The sequence below is a fragment of the Triticum aestivum genome, chromosome 3B (genome assembly GCF_018294505.1).
Source record: "Triticum aestivum cultivar Chinese Spring chromosome 3B, IWGSC CS RefSeq v2.1, whole genome shotgun sequence".
NCBI lineage: Eukaryota > Viridiplantae > Streptophyta > Magnoliopsida > Poales > Poaceae > Triticum > Triticum aestivum.
The window spans coordinates 70,222,668-70,245,309 of record NC_057801.1 but is presented as its reverse complement, the minus strand read 5'-3'; the positions used below and the strand labels follow the sequence as shown (position 1 = coordinate 70,245,309).

Below are 22,642 nucleotides of genomic sequence, written 5' to 3'. Positions count from 1 at the left end.
TTGTGGATGTTGTTGTTTTACTCTATAATCTTGGTCAAACATTTAAATGGTTAACTTGTACGGAAACCAATACACCTGATATTCTATAACGAGGAAGTATTGTTTTATGAATAGAGGGGACATTTTTTACCCAAACTCTCCCTATACGTACATTTCTTTTGGAAATAAAGAGAATGTGGGACTGGGAGATGCCGAGATGCTGTTAACGGGGGTTTGGCTAGCGACCAAAACCTAGCCGCCGCTGCCAAGAGAGCCATCTTTCCGGCGCCGTTTTCCGGCGGCTCGTCGTGAGGGGGGTCGCCAGATCCCGTGCGTGCGGATCGTTTTTGCTTTAGGTTCAGAGCCCTAATAGCCTAGGTTTTTAGATCGTCCGACGTCTTGGCTTCGACGGCGGCGACGGCGATGCTGAATAAAGAAGCTCCAGGTTCTTCTCCGGCGAGGAGATCGTCTCTTTGCTCGGTGATGGATTTGGGAACCAGTCTGTTCAAGCGGGGATATCGTGGCGGCGACGGCATTCTTGTGGTGGACTTGTGTCCTCGGGCTCCGCAGTTGCGACGACGTCTGCTCCAGCGTCGGCGCGGAGCTTGGGAGGTAGTTCGGGAGCAGATGCATATTGTGATCTGCATCGACGACATCTGGAAGACAGAACGTGTGCTGAGTTCGTGGTTGATGGATGGCAGGTATGGTTTCCTACTTCGGCGTCTTAGTCGTTGTGGAGTCTCGGATCTGGAGTTCGATAGCGTGTCCGGGGTGTTGCCCCGGTCTGATTCGTTCAACGGCAATGGCTTCATCTTTGGTGAGCCACCTTGGAGGTCCGCAAAGCTACATATCAGCGATGGAGCCGCGTCGAGCTCGGGTAAGGAGGTGATCCGTCATTTTTTTTCTTTGGTGGCTCCTGTGGTGGTGCCGGAGGCAAGTGACGGACGTTGGTGTCAAGCTTAGCAATGTTCTGCTATCTTTTCAGTTTTGTCATGTCGGTCTTTACGTGACTTGTAATTTGATCTTTATGATATGAATGAGACACGTATTATAATGCAAAAAAAAAGATGCTGTTAACAAGGCAAGGAAAAAAAAAGTGGCGACAAGAGGGTGGGATTTGATCCGAGCAGCCGGATTTAACACTTGGGAGCTGGCCGGGGGAGCGTGCCCCTGCCATCGTTTTTATCCGTCCGTGATGAGAAGAATTAATGTCCCGGACGACCGGGGTCGTCCTACGCAGACGGTCACACAAGTGGTGCACCCCACCGCATGGGCCAATCCCGCAGGACTTCCGGACGATTCAATCCGGCTTCTCGGACTGAAGAAGTCAGCCGAATCCGGCTTCGGGCTGAAGTCATAGTCACCCAAACCTGGCCACTCTTTCAATCCGGCTTCTCGGACTGAAGCGTGGGGTGACAGGCCCGCGCCACCAGGCCCGGCGAGGCAGGCGCACGCACGTCGCCCTTTAAGCGCGTCGCCAGCGGCCCAAACTCTCCGTGTGGGACTAAAAATATATGACGATGGCGGATTAGTTGTAGGTAAATTGCCCCTAAAAAATAGTACTATCTCCGTTCACTTATATAATATGATTTTAGACATTTAGAGCATCTCCAACAGCCGCGCTAAACAAGCGCCGCGCCGTAAATTTGCCCATTTTAGCGTCCGTGTGGGACTAAAAATACTAGTAGACCGCCCGTGCGTTGCCACGGGCTAACAAAATATCTGAAAAAGATAAATATGCTAACGAAAATGTATATACAAAGAGAAATGTCATGTAGGAGTCATACATTGATATGAATCAATGTTCTAAATAGCGGACTATGCCAAATAGCAGCGGCCCTCCATATCATCTACTGTGACGCTATAGACCGCTATACCCAGCTATTTTGCAAGTTTAGCGGGTTATGCCATTGTCTCTGGCTGATCAAACCGTTATAGACAGGCTATAGCTAGCCTATAGCGGGCTATTTAAAACTTTGATATGAATAGTCATTAAATATCAATTCAGCACAACTGACAATCTATCACCTGCTTCAAAATTAACACATGTGCTTATCATACATCAATCTATTCAGGAGTGTTACATTACCAGACAATTTGTTGAGCACATGGTAGCTATATAAATAGTCCAAATCTCGTTCATGTTGACAGAAATTAGCAATGCTCACAACTACATACGAAATCGGCCAGAGACAATTTTCTAGCTTCTTTCTATTTTTACAGTGTCACATGCTGAATTTCCAAAGATTGAACTTCTTAATAATGACAATCCTTCATGTCTATGTAGGAGCTTTATGGTCGATCTGGCCAATAAATTGCTCCGATGCTGGCGAGAAATCTTCCATTCGAGCTTCCATCGCCCCTCCGCCGCACAGATCTGGCCATCTCCACTCACTCCCCTCATAGGCGGCAACTGCTTGATATGTTAAGACACTCATTGCCGTCCCCACCCACTCCCCTCATAGGAACATTGAACCGTAAAAATATTATCAGCATATTAGGCTTGCATCATGAGTTATATCTTCGCTTCTATGAACACATCAAGACATAGAGCTTTTGTGTTTGGTAAGAAAATTAAGCAGATATGAAGGTAAAATGAAATCATCAATATAATTCCCGCATACACTACTACATGGAATAACATGGAACTGATGATAAAGTTTAATTTAGTATTTGGTAGGTTACACATTATAATTTGTCTTCAAACAACCAGCAGAGAGCAACTTAGTTAAATTATTCCATTATGACGACAAAAAAGGAACCTTCCTAAGTTCTTCCTACCTTTTGTATTGCCTGCATTTATAGCACAGACTTAACTTTTGCAATCAAGAGTTGAGTTTCCAATTAATATGATGTGTTGCAGATTTTGTAGAGTGAAGGTTGAATTTGCCTCTTATTACCTTCCAAGCGATTTGCTTTGCATGGTACACAGTCGCTATATGGTCGGAATCCGATGAGAGCATGACTTTATTGTGATCATCATCTTCGTACTGTCAAATGGTATTAGGAAAAGAAGAAACCTTAGAGAACTGACAGTGATATAGGTATATAGGCACATATATAGAGAATGGAGCTTGAACAGTACCAGAATTTGAGGTAGGTTCGATTTATCAATGGAGCTTGAACAATAGTATAAATTACTGGGCATGACATGGGAAAAGAAAGAGCGATGATATAACTCCAGTTGTGTGACACCAAAATGAGAGTGCATACCACAGTTAAATTTGTGCATCTTGCCTTGTTTGTCCTGAATCTTGAACCCAAAAGTGTTTGATAAGCCTCAAGCCGGAAAGACGGGCTGAACCATGGAGATGTGAATTTAGTTAATATAAAATATATAAAAAGGGCAACCACTGAAAACTGAATATTTCATAAATTGGAGAGCTAACAGAGAGAGAGACACAGAGAGAGAGAGAGAGAGAGACGATGTTTTGTGTTGTGTTCAGTCTACAGCTTTTCTTCTCCCTCCTCTATTTATTGAGTGGTTACAATGCTAACTGAAAAACGGAAAAGCATGACATATCCGAGTTGTGAGTGCCGCCATCCTAGAACTCCTTGCACACCTCTCTGCATCATCGCCGTGACCGTTGTGCCATGCCATCCCACGATCCAATCATTGCGAGGATCTATCCTAACAATCTAGGACATCGTCACAGCTTGAGTGAAGTGCATCAAAGGTCCTCAAACTATTTAAAAGGTGTTACGTAGGTCCTCGAACTATGAAAAGGGTCATTCAGGTCCTTAAAGTGCAATATGCGTGTCATCCAAGTCCTCGAACTATTTTAGCGGTGTCATGTAGGTCCTTAAACTATTTCAAATGTGTCACATACGTACACACTTATTGCACTTCAAGGATTTTTGAGGACCTGGATGACACTTTTCATAGTTCGAGGACCTATGTGACACCTTCAAAATAGTTCGAGGACCTAGGGTGCACTTCACTCTCACAGCTTGGTATGTTTCTGCTAAAGTTTAACTGAAGAAAACAAGCTGACGAAACTGAGTTCAAACAACTACAGCTACGACTCAAATAAAACTGAATTTTCTGAATATTTCGACAGCAGCTGCTAACTCAGTAATCACAAGACCACCTTTCTAAGAAAATCAGGGTACCAATAGACAAAAGCAAGCATGGAGACGAAGCTTAAATTTTAGAGGGACAACCCATACGTCTACCAGTGTTATACTATTATCAAATAGAAAAATTATGATGAAATTGGATTTCAATGTAGAAGCATATATATAGATTATTTAAAAACATGGCATCGCTATTGTGCATAGTTGAATGTAAGGTGGATTGGGTAAATCTCATGATATACTTCAGCCCATGGCCCATGTAGCCTTGTAGAGACCATTCAGGGAGGGTCAAAATTCAACTTGTCGTTGAGCAGTCTTGGAACATGTTTAAGGTATAAACATGCAAGGCTGCCAAGCCCCAGCAAGACTTCCATGGCGCTGCTGTCAAGAAACGTGCCATCACGGTCTGACACATGTTCCAGGAAGCAAGTGCTCATTTCTTTGCTAGGAAATTTACTTGATAGAAGCTCTATGCTGTAATAACTTTTGTTGCCTTGCCCTGAAACCGTTTCTTCTGTAGGGGCATAAATTGCAGCAAACTAAGATATGACACTCTTTACATGTAAGTGGTAGATTGCATAATCATATAAAGTATAGAAGAATTGAAGGTTAATGGACTTACATTACCGAAGCAAAAATGTGTGTAAAACAGGACACACAACCTGCTCAATTTTACTTAAAATGAAGCAAAACAAAAATAGTTGTGATCCAAAGGCCAAAAGGCAATTTAAAAAATGGCATCTTAATAGCATAATATTGCTTACGAACATCTAATAGAGTAGAAATAGGTAGTTCGAAGGAACAATCTATATTTTTGTAGATTAATGAAATCGCCGGTGCTCCTTATGTAACAATTCTGAATTCAAAACCATACTGGAAAGGACACTTTGCCAAAATAAGTAGTACTTAAATTCACTATCTAAACACATGCACTTGGGATATAGCTCCCATTGCTAAACACACACGCACCTGTCAACGCACGGGCATCCAGATAACAAAGATATGTCATTTTTTTTGACAAAACAAATATTTCTCGCTTTCTCAAGTGTAACTACATTTACACATGTAGAAGAAAAAGTGGGAGAAATACTGAAGATACAGGGTGTCCGCCCAACCTTTATTTCCGGCAAATACGCTCGATCGACGGATGACAGGTGCAATAAGTCAATGAAAGGAAGAGTTCTCTTTGATGTTGGGTCATGACTTCTTAGAAGGATCCTTATTTGGGTCATGCCCTTGCCTGATGGCTGCACATACGTCACACACACGACATACCGAACCAGTCATCACAAAGGTATGAACAGGAACAGCAGAACACAAACCACCAGCCTGGCGGATGCCACACGCGAACCCCAGCGGGCTAGCGCCTAGCAGCAAGCAGCAGGAGCGTTTGTGCCGGAGGCCAAGGTGGACGGTGAAGACGCACGCCCTAGCGCTAGAGGCTAGCAGTGAGGAAGTCTCACGTGCTGTAGTCTCGGCTGACCTACCTCGAAAAAATTTGGTCCTCCGCCTCTGATGAGCGGTAGCATGCTGACTAAACAGCTCATGAAATTCTAGTCCATTTTACCGGCATCTAAAACAGTAGTATTCACCTATATCTTTTTTTCCTGTTTATAACAATAGGAATTGTGAATGTATAGTCTTTACCTTGGCTTTAATTATCCTGCGGCCATCAAACCCACTGCATATGTCTCAGTTGAACAACAATACACTACAGAAGAGTACTCTTGTATTATCTACTTAATCTAAAAACCATTTGATCTTCACTAAAACTGCTTTCTGAACTCCATTAATGTCATAATAAAAAGTCATGAGGGCGAACGAATCATGATGTCCTTACCATGGCAAAGAAGATGTCATGATAAGGCAAGCAAGATCTGAATTAGAAAGAACCCATCACGTACTGAAAATTCTTGAGTGTGAGAGCACACCTGCTACACACACGGGTAACAAAGACAATGGCAATGGAGGAGAAGATTGAGATCGACGCACCTGTGATGGCGTCCTCTGTGGAGCCGATATTCCGGTCATTGGACCTCGACACGACCTTGTAACCTTGTACTCCACCTGCTCTTCCAAACGAGATATCCCTCACGCCACCCCGCTGCAAATCGACCGCCCCACCTAGCCTGTTACATGTGAAAAAAAGCTATGAGTGTGTCAATTCCTGTAGTATCTCTCAATATACAAGCAACACTACATGTCTTTGCTTATGAAGTTATAAACACCTTTGTATTCGCTAAAAGATGATCATGATCTTTCTGTGACAGCTCAAAGTACAGCCCGGCTGAGTGATGGCTGAGCTCGACCGGCGCGCCTCCAACAGCACCAGCGTCCAGACCTACACCTACCTCAGTGTGTCGGTTATCGGCAGAACCATCTCCCTCTACACGCTTTCTGCGGAAACACTGACGACCAATGATTCAGATACCGGATCAAGAAGTACTGTTGGTCTCCATCATGTTGCTGCTGGGCTCGTCTTCGGTGCTGCTGGTGGGACAATGGCAACTGTTTCATATTCAACATCAACGGAGACGTTTTGATGCAGACAAGTATGATGACAGTGGATAGGCAACATGGAGCCAGCAATTTGATGAGCATTCTTTACGGCCGCACTCCACTTTTCCATGTCTTGGTTACCGGGTTGGGGTCTCCTACAAAAAAAAAGTGAAAATGCATGCTACCACGAATACTATCTTCACTACAGAAAATAACAAGCCTAATCCTTGTACATGCTATGTTGTCTTCCCAGGGTAAAGTTTATATGCGAGCATCCATAACCGGGGTTAAACTGACCTACATAGTTGTCAATCAGCCCTGGGCGCTCTCAACTATAAGCTGAGGCTGCTTGACCAACTACATATTTCTCAGTCTTACAATTGATTGAAGTTTTAATAATATAACCACATTTTAGCCCAAATTTTGAGCGGGATCTCAAAGTCCATCTGCTTGAAGCACACATGAAGGCAAAGTAGAACATGAAAAATAAGACATAAGGAATCAGGACAACCCTATCAATTTTGTCCGCATCAAGGACAAGGAGGGTTGCAACGACCAAGATCAGATGCTTTGAAGGCATGCAAGATCTGTAGGGGTGAAAAGGGATCATGCTCGTACCTGGTTTGAGAGTATCACCATCTGCCTGAGCCTTCTTCAACTCTGGTCATGGCCTGATTGAGCCTACTTTTCTTCATCTACATACAGAAGAGAAGAAATGGTTTGTTTACTTCGAGTAGTTGAATGAAAGATTAGAGAAAGGAATGAGGAGGCAGCCTCGACTGTGAAGACCTGTGGCAGGAATGGGGGTGGAGCGTGCTCATCAGTTGTCACAGCCATGCTGGCGGCATGTGGGGATCCGAGGCGACGGCGGCGTCCTGGTGATCCGAGGACACAGAAAACATCATTCAAATGAGAATCTTTTACTGACATAACATATTTTGGATTTGTTAGCCCGTGGCAACGCACTGGTTTAAGAATCTTTTACTGACATGACATATTTTGGATTTTCCTTTGCACATGCTTGATTGAGATAAATTTTGAACTTCCTTTGCCATAGTAATATATCAGAATCAGCGCCCGCAGAGAATGTAATTTTCATCATAGGTAATCTACAATGGAGTACCAATTTCAGAAAATAAACAACATACTGACCAAAATATATTATGAAGTAAACTGTACAAGATTCAGCCTACCTTTTGCTTGGGAAGAACCTTTCCAATCATTTTATTGGTTCATCTCTCTCTAGTAAGGCACAGGCCAACTTCCCTCTATTTGTAGTCTATAGACATGATCCCAGCGTAAGGTTGAGCAAGCAAACAACTCACATATTGCTGGAAATGATTTAGAAATTATATATTGCTGGAAATATCACTGGAATTTTAATTGTCGGAAGCACATAAGCTAATTTCAACCCTTTGTCAAAAGCCAAAATGAAGGCAACCACATCACATCCCATGAGATAGAAGATTAGAGAACTTACCATCAAGATGGAAACTGGGACGGGTTCCCCTCCGTTGGATGTTTGTAGACGACATCATAAACGAGACAAGTCATACTATGCCTATGATGCGTCGGACATTACCAAACGGACAACGGAGGCTTCGCCAGTTCACGAACCCATGGCGTCCACTCCTCGTCGACTCTCATTCCTTCACCGGCATCATGGGTCAGGCATCAACGAACAGTCCCCCATTGCTGTTGAGCACGGCCTCCAACGTCACAACACCAAAGTTGCAAATTGTCTTGATTTGACTACAACACAGAAAACATCATTCAAATGGCAGATTATAAATATGCAAGAGAAAATTATATTGCGCTATCGGATATATCACACAATCTCTGTTCTTTGTCTTCTCCATGATGCACAAAACAAAGAACACTAGATTTTGATTGATGCCTTGAGTTAACTGATGCCTGGTAAATAGATGATCGTGATCCAAAATCTGTACATGTTCAACTATCATTTTATAAGCACCTCCTGTAAGAAGTCTCCAATAGAAAGTAATGTTACTGATGGTTAGGTAAACCTGAACGACATAAAAATCAAGGTTGTACTATTACTGATAGATAGCTAACATGAACCACACCGAACTTTAAAATAACCTTGTTTAGTCAGCTGTATCTCCTCGAACATTGGGCAGGTCCACAAGAGTGCCTCCCCTCAATCTTGAAGGATAGCTGCCAGTAAAGCGGACCGATGTGCATCGTATCATATTGTTCTAGTCATATATAGAACTAATATAGATTATTAAAAAAAATGGCATAACTCAATCGGACCAATTTATGCATAGATGAGGGTAAATTAATTGGATAATCAAGAAACGAGTCAGAGAGATTCAATCACTAATCGTTCCCCTACACAAAGAAGCAATTGATCTACTAATGCATGGCAGAATGTATGTCTTGCCCGAAATCAACATAGGAAGCTCCTTTTCTTTCACCAAACATGAAACATCAAGTGTACCCTACCTGCATACAGAACAAGACCAAGATCAACACATGCATGTAAAATCGAGACCACCAAATCTGATTCAAACACAAAACAAAAAGGAAGAGCCGCCAAGTCAGGCCGCAACCGCCTGGTCGTAAATGCTGCTGCTAGCGGGCATGTGTAAGAGGAAATCAGGCTGCCCCAGCTATACGTTGAATTGCCCGTTTATTACCGAAACAGAAAATTACATATTTTCTATTTGATCAGCAATATACTTGGATCGTCATGAAATGCCTTGTGGATATGAAAAAGATCTTTGTAAGTCAGGTGTATAACATCTTCTTAAACTGCTAGTAACTCAGTTTGCTTCCGAATGGATTGTAACATATTCAATAGAAAACACTTGATTATTATCAGAAGCATTCGGATGATGGTCAACGGGCTGGTTATGACTTGACTACAGATAAGTTTTACTGACAAACAACCACACCAACTTCTTCCAGCGTCTTCATCTCATAATCACCTACTCAACTTTCAATAGTAGAGCATTGAGCGGCTCCCATGTGCTTCTTGTTCACTGGTTTTTAGAACTACATCTCCAAATTTCTCCTTTTTTTTTGAAATAGAGAGTTGTATTAATTAAGTAGAGAAACATAGTTCGTACAATCGTGCAAGGCCTCACTCAACACGCAGGTTGACACAGAGCCTTGCATAACCCCACCACGCAACTCTCTACGCCCCAACTGGGCAAGACTATGAGCTAACCTATTGTCCCTTCTATCTACTTTGCAAACTTTTACTTCTCTGTTCCCTTTCATGGCTTGAAACTCCTTTACAATTGTTGCAACCTCCGATCTATCAATAGACGAGAGGATAAGCGCCTTTGTCACCGAGCTGCAATCCGTCTCGATGATTAAGGGTAGATTCGTCCCCGACATTGCCATCCTTAGTCCTTCTAGGCAAGCCATGGCTTCCGCGCACTCCGCTCCATTGCACCGCGGTATATAATCCCAAGCTGATAAGATAATTCTTCCATCATGATCTCGAATCACAGCTTCCCAGGCTCCACTCCTATTTTCCTCCAAAAAACTTCCATCAACATTGACCTTAGCCCATCCGAGCTCTGGCATTGTCCATCCTTTTTCCTTTGTATGATCATGTTGTTGCACTGATGGCAAGTTAACCATCGGACTTTTCCCTTTTCGATCTATCTCAGAAGTTCCCTCCGCAATCAAGCGGATGTTTGCAAGGTAGTTTTGCAGAAAACGAGCAGAGTGGGAAATTTTCGCTTTACCTTTTGCGAAGATCGCGTCATTTCTATGGTGCCAAACACGCCACCAAAATAGCATAAATTTTTGTTTCATATCTTCACTCACCTTATCTAGCAAGATTAGGACCCAATCCCTTCCAGTATATTCTACTTCCTGCTCAGGGGGCAGGTTCCATGCCTCCTTGAGTTCGTGCCACAAGGCCCTTGCAAATGTGCATCGATGTGCCATATGGAAGCCTGTTTCATCCTCGGCCCCACATACATTACAAATCGGGGTGAGGCCTGGGATGCGACGAAATCTATTAGTTTGAACCGCCAGTGACTCCGATGCTAGTCTCCATGTAAAAATACGTACTTTTTGGGGTACATTTGTCTTCCAGATATTATTCCAAATACTGCGATCTCCTTGGGTATTGTGGCTGGACCCAATCACCCCAGAACCCTTTTCGTCCATGGCTAACCGATATGCGCTACGAACACTGAAAATTCCATTTTTTTCGGGCTGCCACGCAATATAATCCTCATCATCATAATTTGGTAGTCGGATACTTAAAATATCATTTGCGTCTTCGCGTGTAAATATACGCATGATGTAGTCCTCCTTCCAAGCGTGACTCTCCTGGTCGATGAGGTCTACTACCCACCGAGTTCGGGACCTTGTTGGGTTCATGTTTATTTTCATGTTTCCTCTCGGGATCCAATTGTCTCTCCAAATGCGAACACTATTTCCGTTGCAGATGCGCCAAATACATCCTTTTTTAAGGAGTTCCAAACCATGCATGATGCCCTGCCAACCCGGCGACGCATTATGAATAAACGCCGTGTCTAGCAGATCAGCCCCATGGTAATATTTTGCCTTAAGTACTCTCGCGCACAAGCTGTCAGGATGTGCAATCAGTCGCCAGGCTTGCCTAGCGAGAAGAGCCTGGTTAAAAACTTTAAGATCTTTGAATCCCATACCTCCTTGGCTTTTACGTTTTGTAAGTTTCTCCCAACTCAACCAATGGATACGTCGGCGATCTTCATCATCTCCCCACCAAAAGTCTCTGGTCATGTGCATGAGCTCCTCACAGAGGGTTGCTGAGAACTTGAAGACACTCATTGCAAAAGTGGGAATCGCTTGGGCCACTGATTTAATTAGTGTCTCCTTAGCTCCACTGGAAGAATATTTTTCTGTCCAATCATTCATTCTTTTCCTCGATTTATCTTTTGTGTGCTTGAATTTCCCTTTTACCATACGTCCTTCTGGAACCGGCAAACCCAGGTATTTCTCCTCAAAAGTCACCGTTACTACATTCAGGATATTTATTACATCCTGTCCATCTTCTTGTGAGCATTTGTTTCCAAGGAGCAGGGAGCATTTAGATGGACTTATTAGCTGTCCAGTGGCTCTCTGATAGTTGTCCAGGATGTTCTTTACCTTATTAGCCTGATCGCTATTAGCTTTAAAAAATAATAGGCTCTCATCCGCGAATAAAAGGTGTGAGATACCAGGGCTTTGTCTACAAATTTTCAGCTCCTGTAATTCACCCGTTTCCACCTTACTCTGTATTAGCCGTGAGAGCCCATCAGCGACAAAGAGAAAGAGATAAGGGGACATTGGATCTCCTTGTCTCAAACCACACTTAGGCATGAAGCTTTGCAGCAGGTTCCCGTTGAAACGAACAGAGTATTTTACTGTTTTCACGCAAGTCATGATCCATTGTATCCATTTTTCTGCAAAACCTAATCTTTTCATCGCCCCTCCAAATTTCTCCTTGTTCAACTACATCTCCAAATTTTGACACAGAAGGCACGGTGACCCATTTGGGAGAACAAATGCAATATAGCAGATAAGAAATCAAATTGGGATTGACCTGCAACGGAAGAGAGGCGATAAAAAATCTGTTGAAGATCGAGGAGCGGACACTTGGGTGCAGAGGTACAACGGAGTGGTTTGGAGGCCATGGTCGACGAAGGAGAGAGGACACGGCCCTGCTCGTAGGCGGCCGCCCCACGTGCGTGCACGTGCCCGGCAGTAGCATCTCTCGCTCCCTCTTGTCAGGGATGACCTGATAAACTGGGACCGGGAGGATCGAGGCAGTGAAATCTCACCGGCGACCGGGGTGGAGGGATTGTCACGTCCCAGACTCAGATCTCGCCGTGGACGCCGCCGAGGCGCCCATTGGCATCCCTCGGGTAGATCGAGCAAGACGATGAGCGCGTGAGGGCGGATGTCTTCCGGGTCGTTGTGCGCTTCCCCTCCCGGCTGCCTTCCGTCGCCTCTGCCGGACGAAGGCGAAGGCGGATCTCGGCAGCGGTGTCCCGATGGCAACCCGGAGGCCTGCAACGATGGCGGCGGCGCCTCCTTGAGGACCTCGGTGCCGGCTCCTCGATGACTGCTCGGCGTCGGCAAAGGGATCCGTGGCTAGTGCCCGGTTTCCATCGATGTAGCGAATAGATCAGCGGCATTTCAGGGATCGCGGTGGCGGTGGCGGTGGCGGCATGGCTCCCGTCGTTGTAGAGGGCAGCCTCGATCGTGAGGTTTCTTTCGTGCGAGGGGTCGTCGTTCCCAGGCTCATCCGTTTCTTCCGGTTTATTTTCGTACGAGGGGGCCTCAGCCGTCGTCCGGTTATTTTCATGCGAGGTGTCTTCTGTAGGTGGGAGGATTGCGAGTTAACGGAGGTGGGAGGGCGACGAAAAAAACCCGATGGTGGGAGGATGACGAAAAAAAAATCAACGAAAATAAACCGCGGAGACTATTCACCAAGTAGTCTATTAGGAGTAGAGATATGACGATGGCGGATTAGTTGTAGGTAAATTGCCCCTAAAAAATAGTACTATCTCCATTCACTTATATAATACGATTTTAGACATTCAGAGTATCTCCAACAGCCGCGCTAAACAAGCGCCGCGCCGTAAATTTGCCCATTTTAGCGCGCGCGCAATCGGTAGTGTCTCCAGTGGGCGCCCAATAACCGCGCGCGCGGCATATAGAGTTGGGGCTCGGTCCGAATCGCCATCGCGCGCTGCGTATTTGGGATGCCCGCTTTCGCGTGCGGCACACACGAGCGCTCGCGCCACACTCTCTCCCCCGCGCCACCTTCGCCCCGTACGCGCCGGCGCCGGCGAGCTGACTCGATGAACGCACGCGCCGGCACCCCCCTCACCCATCCTACAACCGCTAACCCTCCACTGTTGCCGCCGCCGCCGCCGCAAACCCTAGCGCTGGGAGCGTTGGCCTCGCCTCCGCCGGAGCTCCTCTGAGCATCGGCCTCGCGCGCGGCCTCTTCATGCCGCCGCGGATGACCTCGGCGGCTGGTGGCGTCGCGCCGGCGCCCACCATGATGAAGCCACGTGCACCCCCCTCGAAGCTCCCAAATGCGGCGCGGCCGAAGAAGGGCAAGACATCTGCGAAGAAGAACAAGGCGGCAGACGGCCCCGGCACCTCGAAGGCGCTGAGGAAGAAGCTTGCAGGGCGTGTGATGAACGCGGCAGCTACCGAAGCGCCGGCGAGCACAATGTGTTCGACGATATGCCCCAAAGGTAAAAAAATCCCGAACTTTTTTTTCTTCTTTATTTTTTGAATGCATACATATAGATAGCTTATTGCATTGTTCTATATGCTTTGTAGTGTGAACGATGATGCATACATGTCAACTATGGGTGTCAACTCGAACAATTCGCATTGGTCTCAAACCAATGACGAAGACCATGAGTTCGAGGTGGATGAGGATGGTGAGGGCATTATCGACGCACCGAAAGGAAGAGGAGGCAACTACACCAACGTCGAAGACGTTGTGCTATGCAAAACTTGGTTGGACGTGTCGAGGGATCCATCCGTTGGAGGTGATCAAAGTAGAGATGATTATTGGCTCCGGATGAAAGAACACTTTGATCTTCGCAACATGAGTGGAATTGACCGCTCTACACGATTGCTTCGCTCCTGATGGTCGACCATCAATAGGGATTGTCAACAATGGGCGGCCGCACAAAAAGCGGTTGACAATTTGAACCCAAGTGGAACCAATGATGACGATAGGGTAAGTGTCATTTCATCATTCCTCATGTTCACATCATGCTTGTTGTTGGTGTTTCTTGTGCTAACTTGTTTTGTTTTCATGTAGTTAAATATTGCACAAAACTTGTTCAAAGGAGAGGAGAAGAGGACCAAGAAGGGGAAGATCAAGAAAGGAAGGCCATTTACCTTGCCTCATTGCTATGAAGTATTGAAGGATGATGAGATATGGAAGCGTGAGGATATTGATGATTTGGATTTGAACAAAAAACGCAAGCGAACAATTGATTTGGAGGATGATGATGAGAAGGATGCATCAAGTGAAGATGGCAAGAGAAGCCCCACACCAAACTCAGTTTCATACTCGAAGCCAAAACGACCGGATGGCACGAAGAAAGACGCAAAAGAAAAGAAGATGATGAGCTCAAAAATGCTATGGAAACAATTGTCAACGCAAGAAGAGAAGCCAACGAGGTGAGGAAAATGCCAAGGAACTAAGATGCCGTGGCCGAGGAGTGGAGGTTGGCGGCCGAGGAGAGGAGGGTGGCCGCCGAGGAGAGGAAAGTGACATTGGAGGAGAGGAAGGTGGGCATGGAGGAGCGAGCTAAGTTGTTGGAATGAGAGAAGCACTTGTTCTTTTTGGACACATCTTTGTTCAATGATGCGCAAAAGGAGTATGCCAACCTTGCCCGTGAAGAAGTCTTGATCCAAAAAAGAGCCATGATTCGTACAATGGGTGACGGTGGCCTTGGCGGCATGGGTGGCATTGGTGCCATGGGTGGCTTTGGAGCTACCATGGGCGGCATGGGTTCCATGAGTGGCTTTGGAGCTACCATGGAGACCATAGGAGGCATGGGTGGCTTTGGAGCACCTCCGGGCGGCTTGGACGGCATGGTTGCATGAGTTTTGCGTCTCTCATCGGGGGCTTGGGTGCACCTCCGGGCGTCGGTGTGCCACCTTCGCATGAAGATGCCGTTGAAGATTTTGGCAACACCTTCCGAGCTTCACGTGATGAGGATACGGCGCGCAACAATGAAGAGGAGGAGGAAGAATAGTCTTCGGAGGAGTCGGATGAATCGGAGGAAGATGAGGATGAAGATGAAGACGAGGACGAGGCTTGATTCTTGTGCCTTTCGTTTGTGTCATCATAACTTGGTTTGCATTTTGAACTTGGTTGAATTATGTTGTGGGCATGAATTTAAACTTGTGGGCATGAACTTTTGGGCACGAATTTAGTTGAATGATGTCTGTGATTCAATATATGCCATGTGTTTTGTGTTGATGTGTGAAATTTATGCCCAAAATAAGAACAAATGTGTGCGTCGGCTGCTCGCGCGTGCTGCATTTTTGCGCGCTACCTGCTGGAGCTGCACGCGCGCTACTGGAGTCAGCGCTGCGCGACGCGCCAAACCTGGCGATGGGCGTGCCACAAACCAGATTTTAGCGCGCCGCGCGTTGTGCGCCTGTTGGAGATGCTCTTAGACACGGTTCAAAATAGTACAAAGCAAGATGTCTGAAACGTCTTATAAAAATAAACGAATGGGGTAGGTAAATTAAGCAGGGTGTCTTATAAAAACACTCCATGGGACTCTATCTTGCGGAACTAACCTGAACCGGCGGCACGTCAAAGTCTCACCACAATGCCCGGCTTGTAGAGGTGGGGTCGTACGAAAATACTTGTCGAAGAAATGAATTAAAATGGATGTATCTAGAACTAAAATACATCCATTTCTATGACAAGTATTTCTGGAAGGAGGGAGTATTATTTAAATGTCCTTCGGCTGTGCAAGTTTGGAGGGAGCTGGGGCTGTATGATATAATCAGGAAGACATGCCTGATTGATAAGGCAGGTGAATGTGTTCTTGGAATCCTTCTTGAGTTGCCGGAACGGGAATGTGTGGGTCCAGTCCAACGAAACATGCACGAAATGATTGCTATTGCTTGTTGGTACTTATGGTAAGAGAGGAGAAAATGTGGCCATGGGGAGCCGATTCAAAATGCCCTTCAGATCTCTTCTGCCATTCGGGCTTTGACTGCAAATTACACATGTGCAGCTGTACCGAAAGTTGTCCGAAAATCTGGATGTTGGGTGCCGCCTCCTGGGGGACCTGTGAAGCTAAATGTAGATGCATCCTTTGATCACGATCTTCTCATTGCTACTGATAAAGTGATAAGGGGAACTTCATAAACGCGGGCAGCTGGAAGCTTGGTTTTTGTCCTGATGGTCTCTCTGCGGAAGTAATTGCACTGCGTTATGGACTCTCCCTTGCACAGTCAGTTGGCTGCAATAAAATCATAGTGAACTCAAATAATATGGTGATTATTAATACAATGAATGAAGGTGGCCGGTCTGCAAGTCCTGCTGCTGCGATTTTTGACGGCTGCTATCACATGGCATGTGGATTCCCTTATACATCATTTGTACACTGTCCGAGGAAGGCCAATATTGTTGCTCATGAGCTAGCTTATTTGGCCAAAGGAGCGACATGTGTTCCCTCCGTTTCAAAATAGATGACTCGATTTTGTACTAACTTTTACTAAAGTTGAAGTAGTAGTTTGTTTGAGGAGCCTCCTAGCGAGCTCAATCCTCTACTGCTGAACGATGTAACTCTGATCACAAAGTAATAAGAAGGGGTTTTAATTTTCAAAAAAAAAAAGAGTAGGGTGTCTGGGCTGGAAAGAAGAAAAGATGTCCCATGCAGACTTCCGTATTCTTTACTTTAACCCTTGTTTGGGATTTGCTGGATGTTCCCCCTCCCGTTGAAAAACCGAACTTACTCATGTAAAATTGACATCAGGCTTCCATGTTGCAAAACCCCAGGATATTTGCCAAACAATTTGCATGACCTATGTACGTACTATATTAATCAACCAGACAAACACAGGACAGGGGGAGACTTGCGTGAGATCTCACGTTTAGGTCAGACCGTGAGATTAACCAAAAATATATATCATATTTAGACATTTAAAAAAACTAAAATTATTTGACAACATTCATATGGGGTATGTCTACAGCTCCAAAAAAATCAGCTCGAAACTCGATATACATTTATTAGAGATTCAGAAAAGACAAATTCGAATGTGAATAGTAGCAGCTTTGGGTGAATAGTACTTTGCCACTGTTCACATCGACTAAGAATTGGCGAGCAGCGAGCGGCCGACCACTTCTGTTCAGCGTGATGAGCAGTGATGCTCTCCTGATGGCGCATCTTGGCTTCGTCGAGATGCGGTCCAGTCGTCGCAAGGCGTTCCCTTGGAGTGGGCGATGCCTGTTGCGGCGGCCTGGACTTGCCAGAGGTATGGAGTGGTTGTGGTTCTTGTCCAGGCGGGGCATTGATGGTGTGGCCAGTGTTCTCCTTGATGTGCGTCCATCGATGGCCCTCGGCTTGGTAGCTATGTTGGCGAAGTGCTGTGGCGGCGGTGTGAAGCTTCTGGGACGGTGTTGCCCAAGTCTAGATGGTGTGGTGAGGTGCGACGCGTGGATGAAAATCTTGCACGGCTTTCGTCAGGCCGGCGGCGATGGCACCCGCGGATGCCATTCCCCTCCTTGGGAACGTCATCGTGGCATGTTCGTCACCTCCCTCACTCGCCTGGAGTTGTGGTTGTCTCCGGGCGAAAGCCTCGATTCGGTTGGATCGACACAATGGCGGCATCTTTGACGATGTTCCTCTGCTGAGAGCATTGTGTTTGGAGACATGGTCGGCTCCTCGTCGCTCTCCTCCGGTGTTCGCCGCTGTCCTCCTTGTTCCTCTGTGGCGCTATGTACACCCGTCGCCGGTGTGTCCAAGACGGCGTCTTCCTCGGACCGGATCGAGTCGTCCCACCCACTTGCCACTTCCTCTTAGGCGATAAGAGTGGATGGTGGGTCGACAAGTGAAGCTCTGCGGAAGTTGGTGTTCTTCGGAGATGTCCGGCGTCGGTCGAGACGTGGTGTTGAGTTTCGATTAGGATAGACCCTTTGTGTTGTAGCTTGCTTTGCGGTGTTGTTGCTCGTGTGTGGTGTTGTGCTATGTTCGTTGTTCACAATGAGAGTAGTTTCTTGTAACTCAAATTTTGCCTTCTATAAAGCTATGGTACGCCGAGGCGTACTCTCGAAAAAACATCAGATCTTGTCTTTTTTTTTTCTATTGATGTAAGTTGAATTAGGAGATGGATTTTTTTGAGGTTGTACATCAAACACAGAGATAAGAAGACGCATGCCGTCGTTAAATAGATTCACCATATATACGGCCGTCTTTCTAATCTCAAACACAGGATATGAGACATTAAGCAATTTAGAACCCGCTCATGTTTTACTGGATACTAGGCTAGAAACTCAGCTAAACACAAAGAGAGAAAATCTCACAAGCTACTCCCTAAATGCGCATACTGTCTATAAAGCTAACTTAAAAGGTACTGCACCAATATAACGCCCCGAGACCGACGCTCCAGAAGACTTCCAGCTATTCCGAGTTTCGTCGTGTGATTTGTTTTGTTTGTTGCATCATTTGCATTGCATCATGCCATCATATCATTAATTTTTAAAACCTCAACTAAATAAATTGTATGGATCTTCGATCCATTTAAATCGAGGGAAGGGTGACTTCTCTTTATAACATACCCTCCCGATATATAGGGAGATATAATAAAATATTCCATTGTTTTGGAATCACCAAAACACACTTACAAAATAATTTCGTTCCTTTTCTGCTTCAAGTTTGGTCTCCAACCTTGCCAATATTTATTTCATCATTTTTTGGAGCTCCACCAAAAATCCGAACATTTTTGGACCTTCCTTTCATCAAGTCCTAGTTCAAACCCATTTGAATTTCAAATGAGTTTGAATTTAAATCTTTCGATCATGCCCACTTCTATTTTTCTTGGAACGAGCTCATTTTTATGAGTCCGGGAAAATACCCTCCTGCTCAAGCTCCACCTCTAACCTCTTTTTCTTTTCTTTCTCATCTCTGTTTTTTTTCCTTTCTTGTAGTAGTGAGAGAAGTAGCCCAGCAGCCTGCCTCCAAGGCCCTTCTGCGCCTAGGCCTAGCCCATCTAATCCTAACCCTAGCCCGACCCCCTCTTCTCGATCGCTCCCTCTCGTTCCCTCGCGCCGCCGCTCAGGAGAGACTCCATCCTCTCGAGCCCCTTTCCCTCGTTCCCCATCGAGCTCCCTGCGCCCGATCCCCTCGCCCCCTCTCCTCGATCTTCCCCTTCCCCTCCGGTGCGCCTCCACCTCGCCCTTCTTTCTCCCTCGCGCGCGACCCCGTCGCCTCCTCCCTCCACCGGCGCCAGCCGTCCCCGTCGCCCGAGCGCTCAAGGGCAGCAGCTCCTCGAGATCGTCGCCACTGCCTCCCCTTGCTCCCGCGCTCCGCCCTCGCCGGAGGAGAGAGCCAGGCCGGAGCCCCGTCGGCCTCCTCGTCGTCTGTCGCGCCATCTCCTGCGCCCAGTCCGCCGCCGCTGCCTTCTTCCAGCGCCACCGCCCGCTTCTCTGCCGCCGCGTCATCGTCTTCAGGCACTCGAGCACGAGCTCGCCCGCACCTCGCCTGCGACTTCTCCGTGCCGGACCATCTCTGCCTCCGCCTCCCCTCGCCGTCCCCGTCCTCAAGTCCGGCGTGGTCGTCGCCCCTGCATCCTCTGCCTCGAGCAGGAGGATGACCGCATGGCCACGCTCGTTGACCTCCATGGCCGCGGCTACCATCAGCCAACCACGCGGCTCGCCCCCTACCTCGGCCCTCTTCGACCCTGCTCATGCCCCGAGCCTCTCGTTGCCAAGGAGCACGAGCTCCTTTGCCTCGCTGCCACGCCAACCGGAGCAGCAGCCCAGCCGGTCATCCCCTTTGGACGCGCCAAGTTTGAGTACATGGACCGCCAAGTTCCTCTACCGACGCCGTGTACGACTACATCCGAGGTGGATTTCGTCAAGTACCCCTTCGGATGCGCCGAGTTCGACTACATGGTCCGCCAAGTACCTCTATCGACGACCTCGGACTTCTACGAAAAACGTGTACCATCTACCGTCGCTCGAAGACCCGTGTACGACTACTTCCACGATGTCCGTGAACCACTACCGTCGACCCTCGAAGACCCCGTGGGCCCCGAACATCCACGGGACATGAACAACTACTTCCACTACTACCGTTGCAGAACAACTACTTCCTCTACTTCCCACGACGACCCGTGAACGACTACCTCCACTATGGCCCGTGAACGACTACTTCCTCTACGAAACGCGTTCCGCCCCAAATGCACGCTTCGAAGGTATAACCGCCGAGAACGACCGCCGTGGACCGAATGCATGTGTTGAATGAGATGCTCGAGTTTTGCACCGTGATCGAATCGTCCTTGCGATGCCCCTCTTTTGCCGTGCCACCGTCCCGTGGGAACCCGGAAGTCGGGATCACCCCACCATCTTGCATGACTCGCTCACGTCACGCCTCCTTTTGCACCGGTATCTCTGTGAGCTACCGGAACCGATATGTTGCCGTGGCATCATTTTCGGATATGTTGCCGTGGCACCATTTTTGTTTCACCGCCGTGGCACCTTTTTCCTTCCGCCATGGCGACAAATGCTTCATAACATGCTCATGTCAACATTTTCATAATAATTGCATAAACTTGTATATGTCATCCGCATCATGATAACAACAACTAAAATGTTTAATATTGTGTTTGCATTAAACTGCTAAATGACATGGGGATTTTCCGGAATTGTTATTTGTTGTTTCCGGCCTCATTTAAACTTGCCTAAATAGTTAGTTTACTTATGCCATGGTTATCAACAGTTAATATTGTTGGGTAGCTTAAACGAGAGATAACTAAATAATTGATGTGGTGTTTCGTCAACATGCACTTCGTTGCATATTGAGCTCCACTTAACTTGTAGTATTGTTTGTTGCACTTTGACATGCCATGCCTCATTAAACCGGACATGCATCATACTTGTTTGTGCATCATGACTTGTTTATGCTTGTGTGTTTACTATGTTGTTTGTTTCTTTCCGGGTTGCTTCTCTCGTTAGCTTCGGTTTCGTTCCGGAGTTGTGAGGATTCGTTCGTCTACGGCCGTTTGTCTTCTTCATGGACTCGTTCTTCTTCCTTGCGGGATCTCAGGCAAGATGATCATACCCTCGAAATCACTACTATCTTTGCTATGCTGGTTTGCTCGCTCTTTTGCCATGCTAATGCTACGATGCCTACCATTTGCTTGTCAGCCTCCCAAATTGCCATGTCAAACCTCTAACCCATCATGTCCTAGCAACCGTTGATTGGCTATGTTACCGCTTTGCTCAGCCCCTCTTATAGCGTTGTTAGTTGCAGGTGAAGATTGAAGTTTGTTCCTTGTTGGAACATGGAGATGTTGTTCCTTGTTGGAACATGTTTACTTGTTGGGATATCACAATATATCTTATTTAATTAATGCATCTATATACTTGGTAAAGGGTGGAAGGCTCGGCCTTATGCCTGGTGTTTTGTTCCGCTCTTGCCGCCCTAGTTTCCGTCATATCGGTGTTATGTTCCCGGATTTTGCGTTCCTTACGCGGTTGGGCTATTATGGGAACCCCTTGACAGTTCGCCTTAAGTAAAGCTTCTCCAGCAATGCCCAACATTGGTTTTACCATTTGCCACCTAGCCTTTTCTTTCCCTTGGGTTCTGTAGACTCAAGGGTCATCATTTTTTTTAACCCCCCCGGGTCAGTGCTCCTCTGAGTGTTGGTCCGAACTAGAGTCCTGTGCAGCGCCCCCTCGGGGAAACTCGAGGTTTGGTTTTAGTTGTATGGAGCGCTCATCTGAGTGTGCCCTGAGAAAGAGATATGTGCAGCTCCTATCGGGATTTGTCGGCACATTCGGGCGGTGTTGCTGGTTTAGTTTTACCCTGTCGAAATGTCTTGTTGTACCGGGATACCGAGTCTGATCGGAACGTCTCGGGTGGAGGTCTATTCCTTCGTTGACCGCGAGAGCTTGTCATGGGCTAAGTTGGGACACCCCTGCAGGGATTTGAACTTTCGAAAGCCGTGCCCGCGGTTATGGGCAGATGGGAATTTGTTAACGTCCGGTTGTAGAAACCCCGAAGTTGACCTTAATTAAAATACATCAACCGTGTGTGTAACCGTGATGGTCTCTTTCCGGCGGAGTCCGGGAAGTGAACACGGTGTTGGAGTTATGCTTGACGTAGGTTGCTATAGGATCACTTCTTGATCATACTTTTATCGACCGTGCTTTGCCTTCTCTTCTCGCTCTCATTTGCGTATGTTAGCCACCATATATGCTAGTCGCTTGCTGCAGCTCCACCTCATTACTCCATCCTTCCTATAAGCTTAAATAGTCTTGATCTCGCGGGTGCGAGATTGCTGAGTCCCCGTGGCTCACAGATACTTCCAAAACCAGCTTGCAGGTGCCGATGAGTCTGTGCAG

General features: G+C 46.6%; 1 long non-coding RNA gene across 8 annotated transcripts; it reads right to left on the bottom strand.

The window, feature by feature from the left end:
• Window positions 1-2,283: 2,283 nt before the first annotated feature.
• On the bottom strand, window positions 2,284-9,589 carry LOC123068641 (uncharacterized). 8 transcript variants are annotated; one of them, XR_006431910.1, is made up of 10 exons: window positions 8,659-9,589; window positions 8,036-8,307; window positions 7,749-7,886; window positions 7,545-7,664; window positions 7,345-7,430; window positions 7,174-7,250; window positions 6,285-6,710; window positions 6,049-6,185; window positions 3,065-3,277; window positions 2,284-2,969 (listed from the first exon to the last, which is right to left on the bottom strand). It is a non-coding gene; the product is annotated as an uncharacterized lncRNA (long non-coding RNA). The 8 variants fall into 8 exon arrangements; XR_006431904.1 differs by having other exon boundaries at window positions 7,749-7,834; XR_006431906.1 differs by lacking the exon at window positions 8,659-9,589 and adding an exon at window positions 5,897-5,933 and having other exon boundaries at window positions 7,749-7,834; window positions 8,036-8,647.
• Window positions 9,590-22,642: the final 13,053 nt, after the last annotated feature.